Source organism: Dermacentor andersoni, chromosome 8 (assembly GCF_023375885.2).
Source record: "Dermacentor andersoni chromosome 8, qqDerAnde1_hic_scaffold, whole genome shotgun sequence".
Classification (NCBI taxonomy): domain Eukaryota; kingdom Metazoa; phylum Arthropoda; class Arachnida; order Ixodida; family Ixodidae; genus Dermacentor; species Dermacentor andersoni.
Window position 1 is genome coordinate 82,971,190 of NC_092821.1, and position 27,212 is coordinate 82,998,401.

Here is a 27,212-nt window from a genome sequence, read left to right on the forward strand (position 1 = left end):
GTGTTCTATTGAGATTTATACAGTACCAGTGGCGCCCAGGACGATAATGGAAGAGAGAATAGCCTAGAGGAACTCGAAATCCCGCAGGTAATGCCGGAAGAAGTAAAGAAAGCCTTGGGAGCTACGCAAAGGGGGAAGGCAGCTGGGGAAAATCAGGTAACAGCAGTATTGTTGAAGGATGGTGGGCAGATTGTTCTAGAGAAACTGGCCACCCTGTATACGCAATGCCTCATGACCTCGAGCGTACCGGAATCTTGGAAGAACGCTAACATAATCCTAATCCATAAGAAAAGGGACTCCAAAGACTTGAAAAATTATGGACCGATCAGCTTACTGTCCGTTGCCTACAAAGTATTTACTAAGGTAATCGCAAGTAAAATCAGGAACACCTTAGACTTCTGACAACCAAAGGACCAGGCAGGATTCCGTAAAGGCTACTCAGCAATAGATCATGTTCACACTATCAGTCAGGTGATAGAGAAATGTGCGGAGTATAACCAACCCTTCTATATAAATTTCATTGATTACGGAAAGCGTTTGATTCAGTCGAAACCTCAGCAGCCATGGAGGCATTACAGAATCATGGTGTAGACGAGCCGTATGTAAAAATATTAAAAGATATCTACAGCGGCTCTACAGCCACCGTAGTCCTCCATAAAGAAAGCAACAAAATCCCGATAAAGAAAGGCGTCAGGCCGGGAAATACGATCCCTCCAATGCTATTCACAGCGTGTTTACAGGAGGTATTCAGAGACCTGGATTGGGAAGAACTGGGGATAAGAGTTAATGGAGAATACCTTAGTAACTTGAGATTCGCTGATGATATTGCCTTGCTTAGCAACTCAGGGGACCAATTGCAATGCATGCTAACTGACCAGATCATTGATCAAGACCATGGCACTGAAATAATGAGAATAAGAATGGGCTGGTGTGCGTTTGGCAGGCATTCTCAAATCATGAACAGCAGGTTGCCATTATCCTTCAAGAGAAAAGTGCATAATAGTTGGGTGTTACCAGCACTCACGTATGGGGCAGAAACCTCGAGGCTTACGAAAAGGGTTCTACTAAAATTGAGGACGACGCAACGAGCTATGGAAAGAAGAATGATGGGTCTAACGTTACTGGATAAGAAAAGAGTAGATTGAGGGAGAGAACAAACGAAGGTAATGACATCTTAGTAGAAATCAAGAAAAAGTAATGGGCATGGGCAGGACATGTAATGAGGAGGGAAGATAACCGATGGTCATTAAGGGTTACGCACTGGAATCCAAGGGAAGGGAAGCGTACCAGGGCGCGGCAGAAAGTTAGCTGGCCGGATCCGATCAAGAAGTTTGCAGGGACGACATATATATATATATATATATATATATATATATATATATATATATATATTGTAAAGGCCTTGCATCAGTATTTACAAGACCTGACCATAGGAGGCAGATCAGTTTCACAGCATAAGCCTTCAAGCACCACCAAGCATTTGGCGTCTTTCAATGGAGCAAACTTTCTTCGTGAAATTGTCGCACAAATCGGTATCGCTACTACTGCTTCTCCTTTCCGCAGAAACTGCAGTGTTTCTCTCTATATATCTTTTTTTTTAACGTGAGTGCGAGCATAAGTGCTGCTGTGCAGGACTGCTGTTGATTCGGATTTGGAGGGAATTCGGCTTGGCCTCATTTCCGTTATTGAGTGAATTGCACAGGGTGCCCCAACTATCATGCACCATGTATTTAAAGAAATTGGAATTGCGTTACACGAAGAAAGCCTACTGCGCATGGTTTCCAGAACAATGGAGTAGCCGCCAGTACTCTGCCAATCAAGAAAGTGTCCATGAGGCATTTGCAGGCACAGCCAAGGGACATCTAACTGGGTATTTTCAGCGACGTACGCGAAGAAAACCTAGTGCACATGGTATCCAGTACAGTGGAGTAGCCGGGAGTACTCTCGTAATCTTGAAAGTTTCACTGAAATATTTGCAGGCAGAGCGAAGGGACATCTAACTGCGGTATTTTCGGCGAAGTACTGGTTGCGTACCAAAGTTTCTGACTGGTAAAGAAAGCCGACGATAAAAAGTAAAACGCAATTTTGCTCCACCCGCATCATCAATCAGCGCCCTCAAATTAGCAGCGTGGTGTTCACACAGAAATTTAAAACCATATTGAAGTGATAAAGTACGGATGAGCCAGCCGCCGCTTGTGCTTTTAGTGCACTTGTCATCCTATTGTCGGGATTTTCAGAAAGCGAAATTCTCAAAATAGGAGCCATGCATCACCGCGCCAGTAATGGTGCAGTGAGCTATTAGCTCCAATAGAAGTTCAGGTGAGAAAGCTCAAATTATTAGGGCGACAAAACTCTGGTAACGAACTTTAGGTAGGGTGGGGCGGAGTAGGCTTCGGCATCGCCGAAGGGGGCAGCATCCTCCCCGGAAAACTCCGGAGGGTGCACGGGCTTACCCCCTCCCCCGTAGTCGGCGCCGGTGAGCCTAAGTGCACTTTGAGCTAGCGCACTTCGCCGCTAGTGTCATTCGCAGGCTGCCTCACGGGGAGCCTTAGCGACACTCACTGCAGAGTGAGTGTGCTCGGCGAACACATTTCGCGGCGGCCAATTTTATAGCCTCGTTAGTAATGTGTAAAAGATAACTAAACTAATATTGAAAGCCGAATGAGGAGTAACTTTTATTAACTGATGTTTAGGTTGCTAACGTTACAAGGTAATAAAATTGGCACACTGAAAAAACAAAACAAAAAACCCTTATCACAATAATACCGCTATCGGGCTGCTTACAGCCGCACCTTGTAATGGCCGCACAGTTGTATCGCGGGACACTTTGTTTGGACGGTACAGGTTAAGTCTTGCTGTCTTGTCTTGGCTCGTGATGAACAATGTTGCTATCGAGGTTGCAATAAATTACTTCGCTTGTTATGAAGTTGATTCTAAATGCTGTTTCTAACAATGATAAGCAGTTTTTGTGCACCCATCTATAAGTTAACATATGTATCGCCGCCTATTCAAGAAAGAAACTTTTCCTTTTCGTGTAGCAGTGCACCGCCCAAAATGACGCTCAGCGCGCTGAATTGCACTTGTTCAAAGTGCACTCAAGTTTGTCCGTGTGACAGGGTTATTAGCCTGTTTTGTGGCCTTCGTAAATCGGGCCCTTGTTTAAGTGAGCTCTTGTTACGCAATCTGTTCAGCGTTCATTGGCATAAATACTTTTTACAATTCGCTTTCACACTTTTCTTCTTTGTTTGCCTCTTTCTTTCCTTTTTTTCTTTTTCTTTTTACCTCTTAAGCTGTAAAAGTGGCATAAGGACAGAGTTGGTTTTCCGTCTTTAGAAAGGTCGGTCTGTGGCCTAAATCTCGTAATAAACAGTTTTTTTAAGGAGTGCAGCAGACTATTTAGTTAATACGCTTCCGGCACGCATAGGTACCTCCGCCCTGACATCACATATATGCTTCTGAGGCCCGCAATGAGTTTTGTGTCTCGCTCATATTTCATTTGTTCTTTTTTGCTTACAGACTATATTTTTTTGGCTGCCAATTATGCATCAGAAAAGCACTCTTTATTGTGTTTCGAATTGTTGCTAGAGAGCAGTGCAATGTCCAATCTATTGAATATTGGTATTTAAGGCAGTCCATATCACCTATAAAAAATGAATGGTTGTATCTGTAAGAGGTAACAAAAAATTTACCAAGCAGTGTAAAAATACTTTATTTGTGCCCGTATGCAATGTATTTAAAAAAATTAAAACAATATTTTGCGTTGATAGGTGATAGATCGCAAAAGTAGTTTTCAGCTTTTGAAAGCGCACTAAAAGCCATTTACGCCGCAGTTCTTCATTTTGCAGCAAATAGCATTTGGCGAGCCAGCAAAGTGAGAAATTGGCAAATTCTTATAGGCCTGCCTGGCTTCAAGACGAGTCAGGGAATTACGCTTTGTTGTATCACTAAACCCTTATCTGTTCTCTAGCAAGAAAATGTAGCGAAACAATGATATTGTACTCAATTTCAAAAGTTGTTTGCAGCACTGCTGAAGATATGAGGCGTACGCACATAATATCCTTGCGCGCCGGAATACAATTCCGGACACACCTGTCTGAATATTGGCGGTTGAAAAATTTAGAATTCGCGATACGTTACATGACCTTTGTACATGCGCATTCGATACCGCGAATGACATTGCGGGAGAGCATACGAAGCGGAGCACATAACTGAGCGCATATCGAGGGTCTTTCGCATTTACTACTGGCTCTGAGATCTACAGCTTCTCCAACGGGGCAAAAACATTTAGGCTGGAGTTTAGTACAGCGAAAGACTCAGCCTTCGCTTTTTTGCACTGTAAGTAGAACACACTGCAAACTTATTTTGTCAAGGTTTTGTTGTCGTTCATAACCAAAGTAAAATACATTGAACATTACAAATACACATGGCTTACAAGAAAGCTAATGCGCTCGCCACAAATATATCCATATTCAAACAGTCACTCAATCATCGCGACCAGTAATTGATATTTAAAACCATGGTGTCGAAAACATTAGGCAACCAAATGTTCAGTGTTGCTTTGCGATGAGCCTGGTGCAAAAAAAAAAATCTAGCGCTAAATTCCGCCATTTTGATCGCTCTGTCTTTGGCAGCAAAGAACCGTACATCGATCAAACTTTACACATAGTGAGGTTCAGAAGAAACCTAGGAACTGCTGTTCGCTGAGTCAGCTGTTTTTATCAGCCCGCTGCGCCTAGCTTTCTTCTGTCCAATATGTTAAAGAAATACTCCATTACTCTGCCTGAGAATATATATATGTATATATATATATGTGTGTGTGTGTGTGTGTGTACCATCTGTTGATCTTTTCGTCAGGTAGATGCGGTGGTCCTTGCAAAGTGTCTTCGTCAGGATCAAGACATCCAAAGTCCCCTTGCAATTTCTTTTACACTGAAAGCCCGGATGTATCAGCCTGAAGTAAAAAAGCCCATTAACGAAACGATGTTCTCGCATTGCGTTCCCGGAAATTTTTCGCAAGACGTGGATCCCCTTCAGGTATGTTGCACGGCCACACCGATCGTCGCTATTCTTCCGCAGCAAAGCGGTTATTTAGGTGTTTTTGTATTCGTTTCGTGAATCTTCACAAAAAGTATATATATATATATATATATATATATATATATATACCCACAGCTGCTTATAGCGGGCCGCTGCGCCTAGCTTTCATCAGTCCAGTATGTTAACGAAATACTCCATTTCTCGGCCTGAGAACATATATATGTATATATATATATATGTATATATATATATATATATATATATATATATATATATATATATATATATATATATATATATGTGTGTGTGTGTGTGTGTGTGTGTGTGTGTGTGGGTGTGTGTGTGTGTGTGTGTAATCAGCTAGCGCGAATGCAATACGACGCTACGTATGCATGAATTCACCAGAATGGTATAAATGTATCAAAGCTGCACTGATAGCAATTGCAGTGCTCAGTATTACACATCAGCTTTTTATACGGTGTCGTAGTTGTACGCGTAGTCAACATGGCACGACGATGGCAAGACAACCAGTAGTGCACAGTAGCACTGGCACGCTGCTGTCACCAGGCGTGTCACAACATTGGCGAAGTGAAGAACGCAGCCAATGGCGTTACTGGCCGTTGCGCCTCTACGGACGACAAGATGAGGATTACGGAGAAACCTTCAGAGTTTGCCACTGTTGATCAAATGATCAGGTAGATTTAGCTTGACAGTTACGCTCGTTTAGTTCAAGCCTGGCGCCGTGTAACGTAAAACTGTTCCAATATGTTTTATTCCTATCTCCTGGCTTAAAGTTTAGGTCGCCACCGAAGGAAGCAACGGGCAGTAACCAGCAGCATTGTTTTACGTGTTCAGTCAAATGATATCGACGTTCATGGGAGCTCACATCCAGTTGCCTTTCACAGAGCTTAGGATTGCCTACTTTCAGCGATGTTAATTATCTAAGTGGCCGTCGTAGAGGCGAGGAGCACGCTCAAGTGCACTCGTTTTTGGTAGGGCCGAAGCAGCGAAGTGAAAGTAGATTACCGGATGAGGAAGGCGGCGCCCTCGTCTTCGATTGGTCCGCTCTCCCGTACTTAGTTTGTGGTTCCTGGTCAAGAATCGCGCCTCCGTGATGGAAGCTTAAAAATGGAACTAAAACGAATGTTAATCGGACGACAGTTGGTCAGTGCGTGGTTGTATACTTTCCCAAAGAGCTCTGCTACGTTATATGCAACGCGACAAAGTTTACTACACGCAAATATGCCCTCCGGCAGCTCCTAGCAGTCCGTGCCAAAGCAATCGGTGCCCAACCGCCTTCTATTCTTTTAGAAACCAGGGGTGCTATGCAGGATGCGCCGAGTTTCTCGTTCACCCGAGTTTTACCCGAGTTTGCTCGACGGCAGTCAGTGAACGGAGATAGCGCGGGACGCGCAAAGGCTGCAGGCAAAAAAATACGTAGACAAAAAGCCGCGTATGACAACATGAGCGCACCCTGCGCTGAACGCTGCTTCCACGTTTCAAGCGCAGACGGCTGCACAACGAAACGCGCCAGCGCCGCGTATTGTTATCAACGGATTATCGCAACTTAGCAATACCGTGACTGTCCCGCTGTCTGTCTGCACACTTGCCGTGAGCCGCTTGCCACGCCTTCTGCGGGCGCGTTAAGGGCGTGCCTCCTCTTTCGGGCACTATCTTTCTATCCTCCATCGAATGCGAACAGCGTACATGCGGCGCATTCTTGCACTTACGCTTTCGCTCAAACGAATACGTTAAAATGCAACAAATAAAATAACGAACATTTTTATTTCTTTAAGTGTCTGTTTTTCGTTTTGAATGCTAGAAATTTCTGATGACAAATGGAGATCGAGGTAATTATTAAATTTTGCACTTCTTGCCGCGAGTGGCGACAGTGAGGCGAAAGCTTAGAAGCGGATATATTGAAGCGGGTCGCACGCCCGAGGCAGTTCATATGGTGAGAAGTCACCTAGGGGCGCTACAGTACTATTCTCAGTAATGTCAGTGATCACCACTCTTTCTCTATTAGGGGAATAGAAACGCAGCGCCGCGGTACGGCTCTTCATCGAAGGCACTTTAAGGGCCCTGCTTTACCAACTAAAAACGACACAGTAGTCATAAATACGGGAACAACCGCTGTCGCTGCAAAATGGCGGTCCGTAGTGCCCGTTGTGACGCAGTTCAGTGAAAATGTACCAGTTTATCTTTGTGAGCGAAGCCTCGGCGATGCATTGCGAAGAAGTGCGTGCTTCCCAGCGACACAATTCATCGCTTCTCATCGCTTGCCCAGTGAAAGTGCCTCTGAGCGCATGTACGCAGTATTTCAGTGTTTTGTGCGCACCAAGGTGCTTGCGGATTACTTATGCTGGAGCCAGCAGCGATCGCAGAAGGATATCGTAACGACACCGCAGCAATCGCATTTTGGCAGGTGAGGGCTCTTGTGTGCGGTTATGAAATGAGGCTTCGAACTGAGGAAGGTGTTGGAACTGTTGAGTGCGCAGTGCTTGTGATGAAGAAATGCCATTGCACTGGGTCTAGAAGAGCGAGCGATCCTCGGACGCTGATCGTGTTTACGACGTTGTGGCTCCGATGCATCACCGATGACAGAGCAGCCATCTGAAACAACTGCTGCGATACGCACTCCTCAGCATCGTCGTCACCCTCGGTGCATCGACGCCTTGCAAGCAGCTACAGTGACGTGCCGATAATTATTTACTGTGCGCTACGTCGCCACAATGCAGGCAATGAAACCGTGCTGTGGGGCCATCTCAGACCGAGAAGATATATGCATAAGCCAGCGACAGTCAACGCTTTGTTTTTGATAGTAGTGCACAGTACAACACCGATGACAGTGCGTTGCGCGTGTTTTATGTCGGTGGTGAATATTGTTGATGCCTGTCAGCTCGGCACCGTGTCGCTGTTGCCGAAAGATAAGGGGCGTGGCCCAACCGTGGTGGGTGCGCACACAAGAGTTACATGCCTCGCGCGGGGCGTGACCTATGGCTTTGATTGACAGGCGAACTCGTGCTAAACTCGTGCATTGCAAAACCCCTTCCGAGTTCAACTCGGGAACGTGGTGGCGGCAGCAGCAGCCTATGTTATTTCAACCAGCGGCAGCAAGCGTCAGTATGACCGTCTGGACCCGTTCACGTACATGACCGCCGTGGAGTTTCAGCGTCATTTTCGCCTGTCGAAGACATCAGTGCTCTGGCTGTGTGACGAGCTAGGCGAAGACTCTCGTATATGGAGACAGCGTGGCGGGCTTCATTCGCTCACCGTCGAAGAGCAAGTCCTCTGCGCCCTCAGTTTCTACGGGACTGGGAGTTTTCAGGGAAGCGTCGGCGCCAAACGTTACATTGGACGTCATCAAACTACTGTGAGCCTCTGTGGTAGAGATGTCTGATGCGCTTATTGATGCGGCAGTGCGGAAGCGGTGGCTGGCTATCCCGAAGACTGCGGCTGAGCGGGAATTTATACAAGAACGCTTCTTACTTCGCGGCAACATTACAAACGTAATCGGGTGTGTCGACGGAACGTACGTATGAATTAAGGTGCGTTCAAAGTCAGCGTTACTGTGATTAGCATTGAAGCAATATCTGGACGCACCATATTGCCAAATTTGTCACTTCTGTGTAGCCGACTTAAATTTTGTGTTACCGACATCACACATGCGACAGCCTATGATAATGACTTTTTCGCTGGTTGCTGAATTTTTACAGATTGTTCTACTTATCTATCAGGGTGCCTTCCAAATGGCTCACTTTTTGGGGAAAGAGGTTAATGAAGTACGAATAGATAAATGGATATCACAAATTGTGTGAAGTACCCTGCGAATGCTCATCTCATAAAGAACTTGTTTTTTTATGAGATTACTTAGTACTTACTACAAGTTAGTATGCTAATGCTGAAATATGGTCATGCGTCATCTATCCGCCGCACTATGAAACAGCAAGGCATTGCAAAATTCGTTGCAGTGCGAGATGCGGATGTTGCACCAAGCCGGTAGTGCCTATGCATTTATGGCGAAATGAAAATGCATTGAGAAACTGAGTGTGCTGGCTTGCATGAAGAAATAAACTTCAGAGTGTTTGCTGTGTTCACTGTTGGTGCATGTGCCAGTGGTTCAGTGTATTTTTTAGGGGGGGGGGTGGGGGCAGCGTTATTCTGTATGGACAAATCGTATATTTTTGTCTCATAATAGGGCTCTAATTCTTCAGCAGTAGCATTGCTCTGCAGAACTCGGTGTGCGTGAAGATGTCGTGAACCACCAAGGCAAAATTACATATCGGGAGAAATGTGCTGCAGATGCCAATGAAAAGTGGGTCTTTAACCCGCCATGATAAAAATAAAGATTGCAGAGCGAATGGACCTTTTGTACAGCTTTAGAGCAATGATTACACAAACTGTGGCATGCTCAAACGTGTAACAGCTTGCCGCAATGCGAAAGTAGGATGAGCAATATGCAGCATATTTTGGCATTGAACATGTCTTGTAAATGCTATTTTTGTTGTAAGCTTCAAGCCTCGCTGTCACACCTTTCCCTCCAGCACTCCCTTTACTGAAACGCAGCACTGTCTTTCTATTGGTGTCATGATGATGATGGTAACGGCAGCAGTAAGGCTGGTTAATGCTTGCCCTTTTGATTCCTGCGAGTTGAGTGGTACAGAATATGGCACATGCATACACCTGCGCAGCAAAATTTTATGCTTGTGGTGATTTGTTGGAGAGCTAATTCGTGTTGGGACATTTCAAAGATGTGCGCCATTGTGGCTTAATAACTAGATCATTGGAGAGGTTGAAGACTCGTATCGGTACAGAAGCTTGAAGCTGAATTGCACCACAATTCGACGGGACACAAAGAAGAGAAATACACACAGCAGAACGCTCTGCTGTGTGTGTTACTCTTCTTTGTGTGCCGTCGAATTGTTGCGCGGTCCAACTTCAAATAGAGCATTCGGCCTCTTTGGTGCAGGACCGAGGAAGTGTGAGCTATTCGACACCATGCCAGTGCCTTGCCACACAATTATGGAAGTCTGAAGGTTTGCAAACAAAGCTTTGCTTTCAAATCCACCTGCTCATGTAATACAAGCACTGATTGAAAGAACCATCATACAAAAATAATGGTGAAATGAATGGCCTCTGAAAATTTGTATGTTGACACTAATGACATAATAGGTGCCACAGCAAACTCGACAGTTGTACTGGACACAGCACTTTGTTTCCTATGTGAAGCACAAGCTTTAATTACATGCTGTGCAGATAACCAAGCTCAGTTTGTTTTAACGTGGTACACAACATTCACTGCAATCTGTTTTTGATTCTAAAGTGCCAAACACCACCTCTTTTTCAAGGATATCATGGGAATATATGGTGCGAACTGTTTACAGCCCCTCATAATGGAAGTGCGGCCAGCCAGCTTTGCTTGGGTACCTTTATAGATTTCTGTTCCTGATCATTGTGTGCTATCAAGTTGATAAGTCTATGCAACCAGTGCAACGCATTACGTGATTCTATAGTCGGATACAACTTTAGGTGGCCGCAGAATCTGCACTTCAATGGCAGGTGAACACAAGCCTGCACCACTGGGCACACACTCTACACTGACGTCGTGCCGCTGGACGCACTAATACCCGCTCATTGGAGAGGGACTATTTCTTTAGACGTGGAGGCAATGGGCAGCTGCGCTTTGGTCATCTGGGCGGGGCCTCTCCTGTCTTGTGAAGTTGTACCTGACTAGAGGATGCTGCTTTTCATACAACACAAAAGGACAAAGTGTACAATTATTTGGCCCACGACATGGATACATCACAAGTGAGCTATGCATGGGCTTAAGCTGCGTGAAAATTAGTACATGCAAATATATGACATTGTTAAAGAATATGTGGTATCGAACATGCATGTAATGGCACGTTTAAATTGGGGAGTGTTGCATTCATATGCACAGTCTATACGTGATAGCATTATTAAGCTCATGCCGTTTCCTGTCTTTTCATTGTGAAATACACACAACATTCATCTTGTGGCTAATCAACACCCACTGTATTCTTGCACATAGAAAGAACAAACAGCACAATTGCGTATATGCTGCATTAGTGTCTTTTTCATTTACTCGGTCCAAGAGTGGCACAGGTTGTCTTACGTTTTTGCCCATTTTGAAGAGACATCAAGTGCATGTTACAAGTGTACCAATATGCACAGCACAATGTTTACTGCAATAATTTTATTCATGCTCTTGAATAATAAACAAAATAATAAACTGAAAGCTCCTATATAAGGTGTGTTCTGGGGGCTCGACTGGAAAGCAGTGAGTGCACAGTGAGAGCAGCCCTCTGGACCTTGCCACACTCTCAAAAGCACGTGCCTGGCGCTCGCCTACTGCCACCAGGCGGTTGAGTGCCTCCAGCAGCAGAATGTCTTGCTGCAAAAAAAGTGGATTGTTGGAATGAATCAACCGCATATAAACCATTATTTACAAATAACAATGCTAATTGCACTATTGGTACTAAATGCCCTTAACTGTGGAAGATTTTAGTTTGGGCATAACAAAAGAATTTGTCGGGACAACGTTGCTTTATTTTTCATAACGGGTTGTTTTTTTAAGAGCCAATTGTAATGTTTATTAGTGTGCCAACAGCTGAGGTGTCCTCGCACCTTCACGAGTCTCTACTGTCAGCACCACAAACCTATTTTTGTTCACTGCAAAACCAATGCCGCTCCCTACAATCCCGTCTTATGCGAGCTGATTGCATCCTATGCCTACAAGCATCATATTTTTGTCCCATTGCGCAATTTTCTACCATCCTCGGCTGCAGTTCTTGACATCCATTCTGTCCCGCTTATGTAATAACCTGTTATAAATTGGCAACAAGTGATTGAAGACGTGCATGACCTGCCTGCCGATTCCATTTTTTTTCCTTAATCTCACCTAGCATATCAGTTGCCACGGTTTACTACGCGCACTGTCTTCCTGCCTTAATGCTATGTACAACAATTTTTTTTTACTTCGCTTTCTGCGCAATCCTCGACTTCTCAAGTTTCTTTGTTAACCTCCAGGTTTATTTGCCATATTGCATAACCAGTAGAATGAAATGATTCTAAACATTTTTCAAGGATATCGGTAACGTGGCGATCACGATTCGGGAATGCCTCCCTCGTGCCGTTCAAACCATGAAATTTCTGTATGAGTTTTCTGCTTTACATCAGTACCTGCTATTGATATTTCACCTGGATAAAGATACTCTTCCATAGATTCTGCGGGCTGAATGTCACTGATGAATTTCTGTTATCTCGCCATGTTAGTGATGGTTACCTTTATCTTTTCCATATTTTCGCGGGCCCACGTACATGTAAAAGCACGAACACTCATTGGTTCTCTATGCCTTTTTTAAACTGCTGGACATTCGGTTCGTTACTACGAAAGTAACTTAATCCATGCACTATTATTATGCTAAATATGAAACAGTAGAAATATACTTATCTGCAGTTTGTCGATGTCTCCTTCACTGTGTTGGTTGCGAGATCCATCATCGGCACCACCTCCTTGTCGCATCGTAGCTATATCGGCTGTCTTCCTTTAGCACACGCTATGCAATATTCGTGACGCTCGCAGTCACGCAGAGGGGAGGAACTCATCGCACTCACAGAAGCAGCACCGGATAAGTTGTTTGTTCAGGATTCTGCCGTGAACAGCGTTGCGATCTGTAAAATCGCCGAAGCTATTGGCAGTCTTTCAGGGTGCACGGAAATATTGCTCACGGAGGAACAGAACTATCCAAGAAATAGTGGTCATCGTCGAGCCTGATCACTACGTCGCGCACTGCAAGCTCGTTGTACGAGTTTGTTTAAACTGGGCCTCTTCGATGTTTAGCCGCCATGTTCGCCCGATGAATGTATGTGATGACGCCACCACAGCGTTCCCTCGTGGTATAATGCAAAGCGTACTAAATAACAAATTAGTCGAATACACATTCAGTCTACATCTTGTAAGCTTTAAAATGCTTTTAAACCACGTTAAACTAACTAATAATATTGTGCTAAATGCATTTGTTTTATAACTCGCTTGTGCGTGTAATGCAATCAGTGGAACGACAAACAAGTGAACGAAGGCGCGACCATGCACCGACGGTATGATCACGTGAGCCCCAGTTTGTCGACCGCCCAGAAGGCAACGCCCAAGGAATGGTAGCCACCCATAGTGAATCTAGATAAACCAATGAAACTGGAGGCTTGTGGAAAGATACACTGTGTCTCGGTACCATTTGTGCTTTCATCTTGGGGTGTCTCCAGAGCTCGTGAAGATCCCGAGTTTCGCCTAACTCGGCGCATAGGGGGGTTAAAATACAGGTGGTCATTCTTACACTATTAAAAAAAGATCTGTTTTGTTCGGCGTATTAATGCATCTTTAACGCGTACACGTCACTTTCAGGCGGTGAGTTCTCGCGGTTTTGTGAGGTCGCGTGACAGACTGGTGAAGTAAGCGCCATCGGCAAGGATATCGTCAGTGCAGAGGGCTAACGGCAAAGAAGGCGCCGAATCGGAAATAACTACTTTACTTTTGTTTTGTCCACTGATGCATAATTACAATCTAGACCTCATTTCAAATGGGGAATCATCGTGTTTCTCAGGCCTTGCATGACTGATAGGCTACATGGAGGTGGGCCAACAATGTTTTCACAAATCGTGGAGGGCCAAATAAAGACTTGAAATAGAAAGAGCTCTGAATACTTCCCGTTATACCACCACTGTAATCGTAGTAGGCAGTGGTATTCACGCCGCTCGTAAGCACAGACGTTGGCTGTGTGCGCAAAGTTCTTGCTTGTTGCGGAAACAAGAACATTGAGCTGTTGCTACGGAGGCGAGAAAACCTCGCTAGGTGGTACTTCCTGCAATCTTATATTTTTTTTTCTTTGCAGCCAAGTGCGCTTTGCATCCCTCGGCGCTTTCTAACCATTCACGAGCTGGTTGCGCACGCGCTGTCAATAACGAGAAAGCACGATGGTGGCGGCGCCAATATGGCGCGTATTGCGTGTCGTATGCTCACGCAGTTGACATCGCAATAAACATTGGTTCAGTTCATTCAGGCGGAGAAGGTCAGTCTGGTATCTTTTCTCTGAGAGGATAAAGCAAGGAGTTCAAAAAATCGCAATGGTGAGTTAGTCAGTGAGCGATCCTGTCACAACCGGACATAGTTCCAACTCATTTTCGGTGACATTAATGGAAATATCATAATTTGTTACCGCAGTCAATTCACAGTTCTTCATGTGAAACTGCCAGTTTTTATTGTGATGACAAATTTTCATGCAGAGTACTTTCTTTTCTGCAATACCCCGCTATCTTATTAGCACGAACATCCAATCAAATATTTTCTCGGACTTAACGGTAAAGAAATAATTGCTTTTTACTCTACCGCGATTGCTATATTAAGCTCAAGTGCTCCTGTATTGCAATAGGTTTGTTGCATATTTTAGCGTAGCGCAAAAACTCTTGCAGACCTTTTCAATATGAGGTAAAATATCATGAAGCTCCTAAAAGTAAGATTTAGGAGATTTACATACACTGTCATGATGCAATATGTCCCATAGAGGCATCACTCATATGTACTTCAGTAGAAAATAGTAGCTGCGTATAATTATCACCGCACGGACGTAAAATTACGTGACAGGCGTTATGCAAACAGCATGGTATGGGCAGAGTCTGCCCTCATTCATCCCTAGAGTCAGGTACCAGAATCATTAAGCTTCACTCCGTTGTTGTCCCATATTTCCCAAGGAAGGTCTCATGGCAACATTGTTCGAAATAGTATAACACTCGAAACCGTTCTTAAAAGGTTTGCGCCAGCCTATACATTTCGGTCCAGCGATGGTATTTCGGAGTCACAGAACTTCGCCGTCACAGTGTGTGAGTGAGTAAATACTTCATTCGAAACCAATATTGACCTTGAGTTGGCGCGGCCGCGAGACCCTGGACCCTGAGAACTTCTTCAGCTCTCTTGATTAGCTTCACTTGCTGGTCAGGGTGGGGGCAGTGCAACACGGCCTTCCACTGCTAACTATTACTTATATGGTGATTCGTGTGGTCTCGTAATGTGGATGGCCACATAATATTGAACTGATCCGGTTTTTGCTTGCACTGATTACAGGTATTAAGGTATTAGTACGGATTTTAGTAGAAATAGTCTACGGGGTAGGGATAAGTCAAAAGTGAAAAAAAAAATGGGCGAGTTGGTATGGAAGCATGGCCAAATTCAGAGCGCGAACTACTGCGACGCAACCTAAGGCACAAGAAAAGACAGGACACGGCGTTACTTGCAACTGAAAGTTTATTAGGAAGGTCACAGATTATGTAAACCCGACATGTGGCTATGCCACCAAGCATCAGGGTGATGGCATAAAAACAGAAATAAATAAAAAGCAAACGATTAAACAAAAAACAAAAATGTCTATTTATCATTGTTTGTTATTGATCTTAGGGATAGGTACTGGTCTGGCCGCAAGATTTTGTGGCCACACAAATGCAGGTATGTATCTGTGTCGGAAATGTAAAAAAAAAGACGGGTGTGTATCTGGCAGGTGACATTTGTTTTATGGATTTTATTATGTACACAACGTCCATATCTTGAAGCGTAATATACCTGGCGCATTTTGTCGGCAGTACAGCACCCCCGGAAAGCTTAGAGAATCTATTCATTACCTTATCGGTGTAGAAACTTGATCAGTACTGCGACGCTGTTATAGGCGATAAACTAAACGACGTTGACAGTTCATCGCAGATGCCTGTGAAGAGCTGAGCAGACCCAATACTGTTTAGTCAGCTGAGGAAAAATATTTCTTCCGGTCAGACTCACTTGGCGTCACGATCTAGGATGAATAGTAGCACCACAGGCATATCCGCAGTTTAGGAATACTTCAAGTATGGCCGAGACCACGAGCCAGATCGCGTTAACTTCAGCAGAGACGCCGACCATGGGGACGTGCTGGCTCTTCGCCGTTTGCAAAGGCAAACGAGTTCTGCAGAGGCCAGTACGGTGGAGCGAGAATCAAGAAAAAGGCAATTGTCGTCCATCCCACTGTAGCACGAAGCTAGGGAATAAAGCAGTGGGTTTCTCAAAAGCGTCGTAGTTTCCTTTCTAGCTTCGTGCTACAATTGCCTGGATGACAACCTTCTCTATTACACTCTCAAATAAAGTCTGCTCAATGTCACAGCAGATCCCAAGACCTTACGTTTTACCGAGGGTCGGTGCTATCAACGGCACAATGGGCCATGCTAAAATCACAAACGAAGTGCAGGTAGCCATAGGCTTGGCGTTTTTGGAGGCGAAGCGCTGAGCAAAACTGGTTTTCAAAAAAGTGTGAGTTCCGTGGTTGAAAAAAAACGAGCGTCTAAAATTTACAAAGAGCTGCACCTGAAAAACCAGAAAAAAGTCGGCGACCACACCCAATGTAATTGGAAGTTAAATTAGATGACCCGGTTAAATCATTAGAAGGCAAAAGAAGAAGCGACAGCAAGTAAGGTACAAAGTTTGGGCACAAGAATGTTCATATAAGTTTGCCTTGCAAAACAATAATCTAAGGAAACACCTTGACAGACTACATTGACCGTGTCTTGCTTTTCGAGTCTTGCAAAACAATGCCAAGATAGTATTCAATCTAACGTCTTAGGAAACGGCCCAATGCAGAAGCGCGAGTATTCAAAGCTAATAGGAGCGTTAACAGGGCGTGGGTGGTTGGGAGCGGGCTTTCAGGATGAACAAAAATGTTCGGCTTAATGGTGGAAAAAATGTGGAAAGCGATAGGGTGAGGTCTTCACTGTACAAGATAACTTGATACCAGAGAGAGAGACAACTATTTTTTAGCTGTGGTTTGTCAAGCCGCAAGGCTCCCCAGGACGTGAAAATGAATCTGCCGTGTTCCTGCTTCGTATGTCTGTTTCTGGGGTGGGGGGAGGGGGGTGTTTCTGGGCAATTGGCCATCGCGGTTTCGTTGCCTAGTTTTCGCCGCAACAGCTTCAGTGATGTTGCGTGCTCAACCTGCGGATAATTGTCGCTGCAAGTGTACCAGGTGGTTGTGATGCGCTGACGGCTGTTTCAGAAATTTTTCGATAGTAAGCTATACCCAGGAGCTACCTCGGTTCGAAAATGAGCAAATAAGTGCTTCGCTCTGAATTGTTCCTTCGACATACGAATCTTCCTCACATAGCGGTTTATACGAACAAGCTGGAGCTGGGCGCTAGTTTGTGATACGATTCGGTGTCGACTGTAGCTCGAATAGTCATCACACATGATAGAGTAAAGAATTTTTCATCCACGATTCGCGGCAGCCGCCTACACGCAGCGTCTATACCAGAGGCGCAGCAGCTTAATGGGATCTCCTGTCGTCGTTGCACCTGTTGTTGTTGCGAAGAACGCGCGAAGAGCAGTGAAAAAGACCTTCTGGTACATGCTTATAAGAGCACCTAAATTATTATTATTATATTGTATTTTATGTCTGAAAAGATTCAAATAGCTGCTTTAAGAATGTGGTCAGCTTGATTAGCCGTAATACGCCATGAACATCGGACTACGCAGCTTTCATCAAAGAGTCTAATGGTATGCGTGCCTTCAGCACTGCGTCATTTTTTTTTCTCCTAGTTCTGCGATCTCGCCAAGAAAGGCTACGTGAGTGGGCCGTTCTACGAAAATTTTGACAAAACGATGTACGCTTTCGTAACAACACCGGAAAGGACCACAGTCGTCTACTTCGACAGTAGATACACGCTTCGTATAAAGGTGAGTCGTGCTGCCAATAGTGAATATAGTATGAGCCAAAGGCTCTCTGGCCACGTGCAAATGCACGTGGAGTATAGGTGTAGTACATAGAGGTCATACATATACTCTCTGACAAATTTCTATTCGACACTGTATTAGAAATGAATCTGTTTTGACATTTAAGAAGCTCAGCTTCCTTGGCAACTATTCCGAGCATGCTTCGAACATTGGAGGCGCAATTACACATCTTCGACCTATTCAAGCATAATTATGATCACTTATATGCTGCTATTAGCAACTTTCAGATTTCTAAGCACTGCAGATCATGAACGACGCGCTTCAACGTAGTATCACCAGAGGTTTCTCGATAAAATGAAAAAAATCGTTACTATATTCAGCACACTACGTTCCGTGATAACATATGCAAAGTTAACCATAACGACATACCGTTGAATAAAGGCGCAAACCCTTGCTTGACAGGACAATCTTCTTTCCAAGTGCAAAAACAGTTTAGCCCCTTTACCCTACACTAGAGGTACTTTTGAAGGAATAATAGCGGCGCACGACAACCTAAACGCAACAAACGGCCGGTCCAACGAAGATAATTTTCAAATATGGAGGACTGTAAAGCGTTGTTGCAGTTACATCTGTAATATTCGTCACGTCACTTCACATGGATTAAAATTTGTGTGCCCAATGAGATCAGCCATTGCTTCGTACTCGTCAGTGATAAAAACTACTCACTGTATAATTAGCGTTGCTCGTATATTACACAAAGCAAGAAGTACTTCTTCAACGCTTCAAAACATGAACTAAAAGCCGTTTACGCGTCTCTCAATTCTTTCAGTTCGGTGCATATGCGCGCACTGTTGCTATAAAACATGGCGATTTCCTTTTTATTGAGTTTTTGCCAAAGATGCGCGCGTCCTAGACTTCTTAATTTTACCAAATTAATATAGTAATGTTCTGATAGAAAAAGAGCCTTTTTATATTTTCGCTTTTATTTTATATAATAACATTTCGCACTCACTACGGCATTGTTTCTCTTCAGATCTGTGAATTGAAATACCAAGCACTGGATCTCACCGTAAGCTTAGCTCCTTACGACGTGAATTACGACTTTGATTCATTCTACTGCAACATCGTCAGCAACTTTTCAAGGACTGCACACATCGCGACGACTGTTTTAGACTTTATTAAGAACCGTTTCACTGACGGCTCAAAAAAAATTGGTTGCCTTGCTCTTGGAAAAGGTATTTCTGGCCGATAAATTCGACCTTACTTTGGTGTCGTGTCATCGTATCTTGTTGCTGTTGCTGGGCACAGCATTGCAAATTCTAAGTGTAAGTGAACTCTGTGTTCGTGATTGTTACCAAAATGCCGCTGTCGTCTTTGACTATGCATTATCACGCGGGCACCGTACAACTCCGCCATAATCGTACTCACGCCAAAGACCGGGCGTGGTAACATGACACACAGTACCTTTATTCAATAAAACTGAGATACGTTAGCGTGAGAAGGTAGCCATCCTTGTTTTTTGTCATTTCTTCAACTTCTCCCAACCTTTCCTTTTCTCCCTTACACTCTTCCTCTTTTAAGTATCGCCCCTCCTGCGGTTATACGGAAATATATCCCGTACAAAAATGACTGTTGATTAAACATTGATATATTGTTGGGCAATTGTTGAAACAACGGATTTCAACAAATTTTCAATAGCAATTGAGTTCACTCAAGCCTTGCACAACAATATTACCGTTGAGTGTTCTCAATAAACAATTGGGTAATTTGTGTTGATTTTTCTAGTTGTTTTTATGGTTGTGTAGCAGTTGAGTCCAGTATACAATAATTAGGACTCGCAAATGAAGACATTCCAAAAATTTATTGCGATGCGTTGCAACCTCATTCCTGTCACTTTGCGGCAGGTAGGTTCTTCTTTCGCCTAGCTTTCATTAAAAGAAAATAACGTATGACCGATTGGGTGGAATCGAACGTCGGCCGTCAAGCCCGGCATTCTAACCAATAGGCCACGAGCGCACGCCTACTCCTCTCATTCGAAACCCAATAAGCTCTGAAATGCTTCGCGCGTGCGCCGCGTGCCACTTCCTGGTGCTGTCACTGCAGCTGGCGCTTTGAAGCGCCTAACTCCGGGACCGCCCCACTTTCGTAGCCATTTTCGCTACGTAAAATTTGCAACGTTAGACTAGATTCATGACCGCCCAAGTTCATAACGATTTATTTCTTCGCCGGTGTGCAAATGTCATCGTCATTTAAGCATACACTAGATGACATAACCATTGGTACTAACCGAAATGATCACGTTTTGGGGAGCAGAAGAATGCGAAATTCACTTGCAATCACGGTGACTAGGCGCATGTGGAGTTCCCCAAATGTAGACACGGCGGCAGCGCAGCCGGCGATAAGACAGGTTCCGACAGGCGACGACGCTACCTTCTTGCATCGGACGCGCTGTGGGAACCGTAGCATGGAAGCGCGCACACGCTACATACATACACAGGTGAGGTCTTCGAATTTCCTGCGACGTACCCTCTGTCCGTAAAGCAAATATAGTTTTCTTATCCAATGTCCGTGGTACTAGAGATCAAAAAACAAACGCGCTTTGAGATCGCAGCGCGCAGCCGCTATAACCATTGACTTCAAAGAGCTTCAGATTCAACAACGGCCGTAACAGTATCACAGCTAATCGCTGAACCTGCGGCTGCTCCCATCTCTCGCCTTGCAAGAAGAATGCGATTTATTTGAGCCTCGCCGAACTGTCGTCCTCTCATCTCCGAAGCCTGCAGGTCTCGTATGTTCAGTTAAGAACACCAAAGGGAAATGAAAGAAATACAGGTAACGGACTCCAATCATACCTTTTTTGTCACCTCGTCATCTGCAAATACACTACAAACTATTTTAGAAGCCTTATTTTTGTAAAAATAGCAAAACTAGTAGCTATATTTATTTCTAGGTGGCGCTACAAACGTCAAGGTTGCGTTAAGGTGTGTATGTTTGCGCGCAAGCGGTTGCAACCATAGAGTTTCTCACTACATTGCCTAGAGGGAAATCTGGCGCTGCTGTGCTGTGGTATGCATGGGAATGCCGGTATATTGTGGATTCGGATTGGCATCGTTCTCGTAGAGGCAGGACACCTTGAAGACGCGCTTGGCAAGTGCCGTTCCGTCTGTCACAATGATTCATTTTCTACTAGAACAGCACGTGAAAAGCTGTTTTAGCTTTAATATTACGCGAAAACATGTTTTGTTTAACTATGAGAACTTGTTATTGTGTGTACGACTACATGTTACGTAAAAAGTATCAGCGGGCCGCTAAAGTTGGAGGACGGACGACAAGGTTCGCGCTCGCTTTGAAACAGTTGGTCGTGTGTTCTTGATTTTCTTCGCTTGGTCATGCATCGTGGGCGAGTAAAGATGTAATATGCGTGAATGGAAACATTTTATGAAGATTTTACTTTGAAAACGCGTTATTTGCGTAGCCATATCCACGTTTTAGACGAAGCCTCTACAACACCAGCCAACACGAGCCTCGCAGACACATATACCGTCATTCCCATGACGGCACGGTGCCCCCTTAGGAGACTCCCATAGACGGTGGCGCCAGATTACCCTCTAGGTGTTATAGTGAGAAACTCTATGGTTGCCACCGAGCTTCATTTTGCCCACACTTTCCACAGTAGACACGGTTACCGCTAGTTTCATAATCACATTTTTGGGGTGCTATTCTCGACACGCATGGCGGCTGCACGGCCGCCATTATCCGCCATGTTTAGTCTCTGATTGGCTGTCGAGAGGTCACGTGTTTTAAAATTTGTGCCGGGAAGCGGAAGTATTGCAAAATGCAATTTTGCGTTTTCATCAAGATGACGAAACGTGACGTGGAGCTGCAAATTTTATGGACTAATACATCTTTTGGGTCCTTGGCAGCTATATTGCGATGTTAGCGCTTCAATAAGAACGTGAGCGGTAGCATGCACAACCAGTGCAATGCATGTGCAATTGCGCGAATATGTGGTGGCGATCCAAGATATGCGCCATGCCAGCTTGCTGATTGGCTGAAGGAATATCTCGTGAGGAGCGTCACAGGAAGGACTGTTTCGTAAACGTCATTTTGACGATACGTGACGTTGCGCTGGGCCGCCATTGCTGAGATTTTCCGCCATAATTTTTCCTGCGACGAGCCGCGCGAATTATGCTAATGAGAGCAGCCATATACAATGACAGCCGAGAGGAATGCGTATCGCCACATTTTCCCCGCCGTTTGGCGCCACGAAAATCTTTTGTTCATAACGCGTGCTCATACTATTTGCATCGCTCTCGGGTAGTGTTGGCATTTGTGTTTGGGGCCATCATTTTTTAAAAGAACGCGTCTCTACGAAATAATATTGGTTGAACATAGCAAACTTTCGGCAATGTTGTCCACTTTTCACTGCTGCATTTGTATTGTAATCAAGATTAATGCCTTTTCACACAATCAAAAGTTATGACAACGGCCTCTTTCTTATTTATAAAAGGAAATGTACGCAAGGCCGCGCCTTGAAGTTTCCTCCCGCGGTGCGAGTAACCAGCGAAATGAACAAGAGATGGCAGCGCCGGCGCTTGCGTCGCGCTAGTGGATATCTCTGGCGCGGGCAACGCTATCGGCGATACTCGGCCGTTTCTCAGCCAGCCGAGTCGGGCTGAGTCACTTGCGTTTCACGATATAGCGATAACGTGGCCTAGAACGTGCGCGCATCACCACTGGCAGGTCCCGTATGTTGTCTCAAGCAAGAAAACAAGCGCGTTGGCGCCAACATGAGATGACTCATTCCATTTTCCTGCGACACGCATCCTAGCTATTGAAGCAGACGACGGCTTGTGCGCAGCAGACGACGAAAGCGAGAAGCCTTTTCGATGTAATAATCATATGCTTTGAGATAGCGGCTTTATTTTTACTGCGGAGGAAAACTGTTTTGCTTTACTGATAACGCTACATTCAGTGCCTTCATTTCAGTTTCTTAGGCAAAACGTCAAGTTGGCGTCGCATTACGTAAGCAAAACTTGGCCACCAGCGCCATTTTGTTTGCGTCGCGCCTACGTCACGCACCGAAGAAAATGGCGGAATGTCCAGAATAGCGCCCCTGGTCGTAGTATTTATTGTTTACGCTACAAATTAGGTTGTTCATAAAAATTTATGAAGGTTAGTTGATAAAAAATATTGCTAATTAATTAGCGGTTTTTCAGTGGCGTTATAGTGTGTTTGAAAGGTTTTTATAACTGAATACAATAGTGAAGCTGTGAACGGCTTTCGGACTCAATTACTTAGTAGCAGTTGTGCAGTTGTTCACGCCTCGTGCTTTTTGATAAACGTTTTTTTTTTCTTTTCGGGCATCATGAGGCACATTTTAGTGAAATGCTTTAACGACGATAAGTGGGACGTTTATACGTTAAATTGCTTGGCTCACCCACCTACTAGTCTTCGACTGATGTGCGAGCCTGTTTGTTTTGATGAGTTGCGCGGCAGAGGTCACGATGCCTGTTGGAGAGAAGGCACCCCGAAACAGTCGCAGCCGCAATTCTGAAGATAGGTAAGTAATGTCGTTTTCTTGGGCACGTAGCCTTTTTTTTTTCTATTTTGACGTTGACGAGCGTGAGATGTTAGGCACACCGTTCACTTTCTTCAAGCAAACCGTATGTCCCGGAGCGAAAGCGTGCGATACTAACGCTCGCTGCCGCCGCCACTTCGTTTGAAACAATGGTAGGCGAAGAGGCAGCGGCGCCCCATGTGCGTAAAATTGCATTGCTTCATTGGTTCCCGTCTAATAGCGTTTCCTTAATTTGTATGAGAGAACATAATTTGAAAATAATGATTGGATTCTCTGCGCAGTGATAATTTTGTACAGTGGCCACGTCATCTTTCATGGGGGCTCACGTGGGCTGTCTAAACGCTTGTTATCGCGTTCCGATACGTGAGAGGCGCGCTGCGTTTCAAGGTATTAGGCAGGAACTACGAGATTAGAACTGCGACAAATTGTGCAGCAGGTGTGCAGCTGTGCTACGCTTGTACCACACTCGTACCGGAAGGCAGTGTTGCACTTCACGCCTACGCATTTCGTAACTATGGCGGCCGCCATGGCAATTTGGGGCTCGAGGTCATGGATAGGATCTCTGCAGCGGCCGCATTCCAAAGGAACGAAATGCAAAAACGCTCGTGCATTTTGCATTGTATGCGCGTAAAAATTTCCAGGAAGTCAAATACACCGTCCCCAACTACGACCTGCCTCATAATCAGATCGTTGGTTTGGCACGTGGAACATCAGAATTTTTTTCCCGTAGTGGCTCATCGTATACCATACGGTTAGTGTGATCACTTTTTGTGCCGTTGCAGTTAAGCGCGCCTCGATTTAGGTTTCGGCTAATCATGAGGCGCACCGCGAAATATATTTCGCATCTTTGGGATTTGCGGAGAGCGGCCAACCAATTAGTCACAGCTTCCGCGCGGTGAGTGTACACGTATACACAGCGCAAATGAAAAGAGGTGTGGTGACGACGTCGGCAAAGAACACAGCCGCCGACGGGCTCACCTTATCGCCTATCACCGCCAAAACTACCGCAGTAAGCATGTTTATCCAGCCCGGCGGGTTGCCGTTGTAGGCGTACTGTACAATTTTAATAGGCGATAACCGAAACATGCCACCGTTCTCTGCTGCCTCTTTGAGTTGGATCGATCCGAATGTGCGTTGCTTGGAGAAGCGAAAGGAGCGCCAATCGGGGCGTTGTCGCCTCGAGCTAAGCGTCGCACTCGAGCACCATTTGTGTGGTGAAGAATGATGCGTGCATGAATCTAGCTCACTGCGCGGACGCTACCGCGCAAAACGCGCAGGGGCGTGTACGCGACGTTCTGCACACAAATCGCGCGGAATGATCGGAGCCACGCCGGAGCGGCTAGCTTCAAAGGAGCGGTACTTGTCACTCGTACAGGCGCGCTCACGCTCGCATCGCTCTCGGCGTATCTTTAGGTCATTCCTTCTGCTGGACTTCTACCCAAAGATTCGATATCTGCTTGGTATCGGCTATGCACTGTCGCGTGGTCTTTGGTTCTGCGAGACAGCCAGGATTATTTTTCCCCGCTTTCCCCAGCCGGGAATATTCTTCCCCATTTCTTCCTATTCTCGACGTCACTCGTAAAGAGTGGCAAATTCTTACCTGCCAGTATAGTGTGTACTTCTATTTCGTGCGTAGTGATGTGCAGTGTGTAGCAGGTACTTAATCCGCGTAATCTCATTTTCTGTCCACATTCCCTTCTCACAGCTTGCGCATGCAGCAAATTCCCAGGTGCTAAAGTGTTCTACGCCAAAAGCACCTTGGCATCGTGCAAGAGACACCCGTTGATATGCGACTGATTCACTAGCAAGCTCGCATCTCCGTTGCCACTCTCCATCAAGCGGGATTTTCAACTATTTTGTGTGCTGCTTTGCGGTGTACTAGCTGCCACATGGATGCTGTGAAGGCTTACTTTCGATTTGCTCGGGCGTTTAGTAGCAAAGGATGGGCTACGTTTTGAGGGGAGGCAGTTACTTTTGTTTGTGAGGATTTTTACCAGCCTAACCAAGTGATACGTGCGTACTGTAAACAGCAGCACGAACAGAGGCGGACGACGAAATAGGTAAAAAAAAAAGTACTAAAAGCTTACTTTTGATTTCAGAAGTATTAAACACACTGGTCAACTTGACAAAGGTAAAAATCCGTGCATGCGTGGCAGAAACAGCCACGTGTGACAAGAAAAAAATATTAAAAGGCAATGTCATGTAGAATAAACGTGCGTGAAAAACGAGAACTATCGGACAAATCTTTCCAAAAAGCGAGAGATTTGTCCTATAAGTGATACTACCCAACGACAAATACTCTTTTGAGAACTGCAACTTTTTCCCCAAAAGGGCAACAGATTACTTGGTTATGCATTTGTTTTGTTTGTGATCAATAAATATTGCTTCTGGAACTCCTGTGGTGTTGAGGTATAGAGCAGAAAGAACGATTGTTTCATCACAAAGACCAGAACACAAGAGGGCTTATGGAAGCATTATTTATTGATCACGACGAAATAATCATAAGGAAGATTTCTGTGACCCTTAGTGGGAAAGAGTTGCTGCAGTACTTCCCGTTAATATCAATTACAGGACAAACCTTTCAGTTTTCATGTGTTTGTTAGTTTTTTACGCACATGTTTATACTACAGGGCGTATTCCGGTCCTTTTTTGTTGTGCCGGGCTGTTTCTGCTGCGCATCCATGGCTTTTTCTTTGTGAAGTCGGCCAGTGTGTTTGAAATCTTTGTCTTCACGAATAAACTTCTAGTTGAGTCAGCGTTCATGTGTGTTGCTACCATAATTCATCCTTGTCGTCTCTGTTTGGTTGGTTGTGAAATATAAATGTACACCGAATTGGCGAAGTGTCCATAGAATTGATACATGAAGTTATTTGCGCTGTTTATTTCAGGAAGAACGTTATAGGATCTTATCTTTTCCTTTTTAAAACTGAGTACATTTTTCTAGTTCAACTTAAAGGAGTCCCCTGAGGAAGCCAAGAAGAGTGGTGGAAACTTCTTTTGTGTGTAAGATTTATAAATTTCATCCATTCAAGGCATGACATGGCACATGCCTGATTGTAGGTTGCAAGCATTCGTAGTAAGATCTACTTTTCGGTTCTCATGACGCTTCTTTGCACTGTGCTACATTCTCCAGGCACATGAACCTTTTTTATGGTCTAAGTGCATGCGATCTTTTTCTTTATGTTGGAGCGAAAATTGAGAGCTTAAATACGCATATATATCATTTTCCTTGTAATTTTTTTCAACACGAGTGCTGTAGCTCCCTCCGTCGTTCAGTTACTGCTTAGTACCACTTTTTATGCAACGTTTATGTATTTTATGCAGCAAAATTCTGATGCTATTTTAATCGCATTTTACCTGCGAAATTAAGGTAATTGGTGTTTTCTATATGCAATTTTTTGCGTTTTTCACTGTCTCACCAATCTGGCTGTCGAGTCATTGGAACCTTTTCTCATCCTTTATGACTATTTTTGGGGTACTTGATGCTGAAAGTGCAGGTGACCATTTATTTGGCCGTTTGGAATTGTGTTAGCCGAGTGTTACTACCAATTTTCTGTGCTAAATAATTATTTTTTCTCTTATCGTTCAATGTATTAGCCTTGCCTTACCTCTTTATTGACTGAGGTAACACTTAATTGCTGGGCATAGGGAAAAAAGCCCCAAAAAGTGCTTTAATGAGCTCTGTGCAAGTCCAGAAACATTACCTAAAAATGAGCTCACTAAATTGAGCAAATGCCACCGACAAACTCTCTGTACCCCAAATTAACATAATCAAATAGTGTACTGTTTCTTTTTCACTTGTGCCAGGGAGATAAGCTGCATTCATTACACAAAAGT

The 27,212-nt window shown here is 44.6% G+C and overlaps 2 long non-coding RNA genes across 2 annotated transcripts in view; one reads left to right on the forward strand and one right to left on the reverse strand.

The window, feature by feature from the left end:
- The window catches only part of LOC140212910 (uncharacterized), a 71,734-nt gene that overhangs the window by 22,820 nt on the left and 21,702 nt on the right, over window positions 1-27,212 (reverse strand). The gene's annotated exons all lie outside the window — the stretch shown is intronic.
- Window positions 3,928-19,317, forward strand: LOC140212909 (uncharacterized). The gene is made up of 3 exons (XR_011889883.1): window positions 3,928-5,034; window positions 17,660-17,797; window positions 18,828-19,317. It is a non-coding gene; the product is annotated as an uncharacterized lncRNA (long non-coding RNA).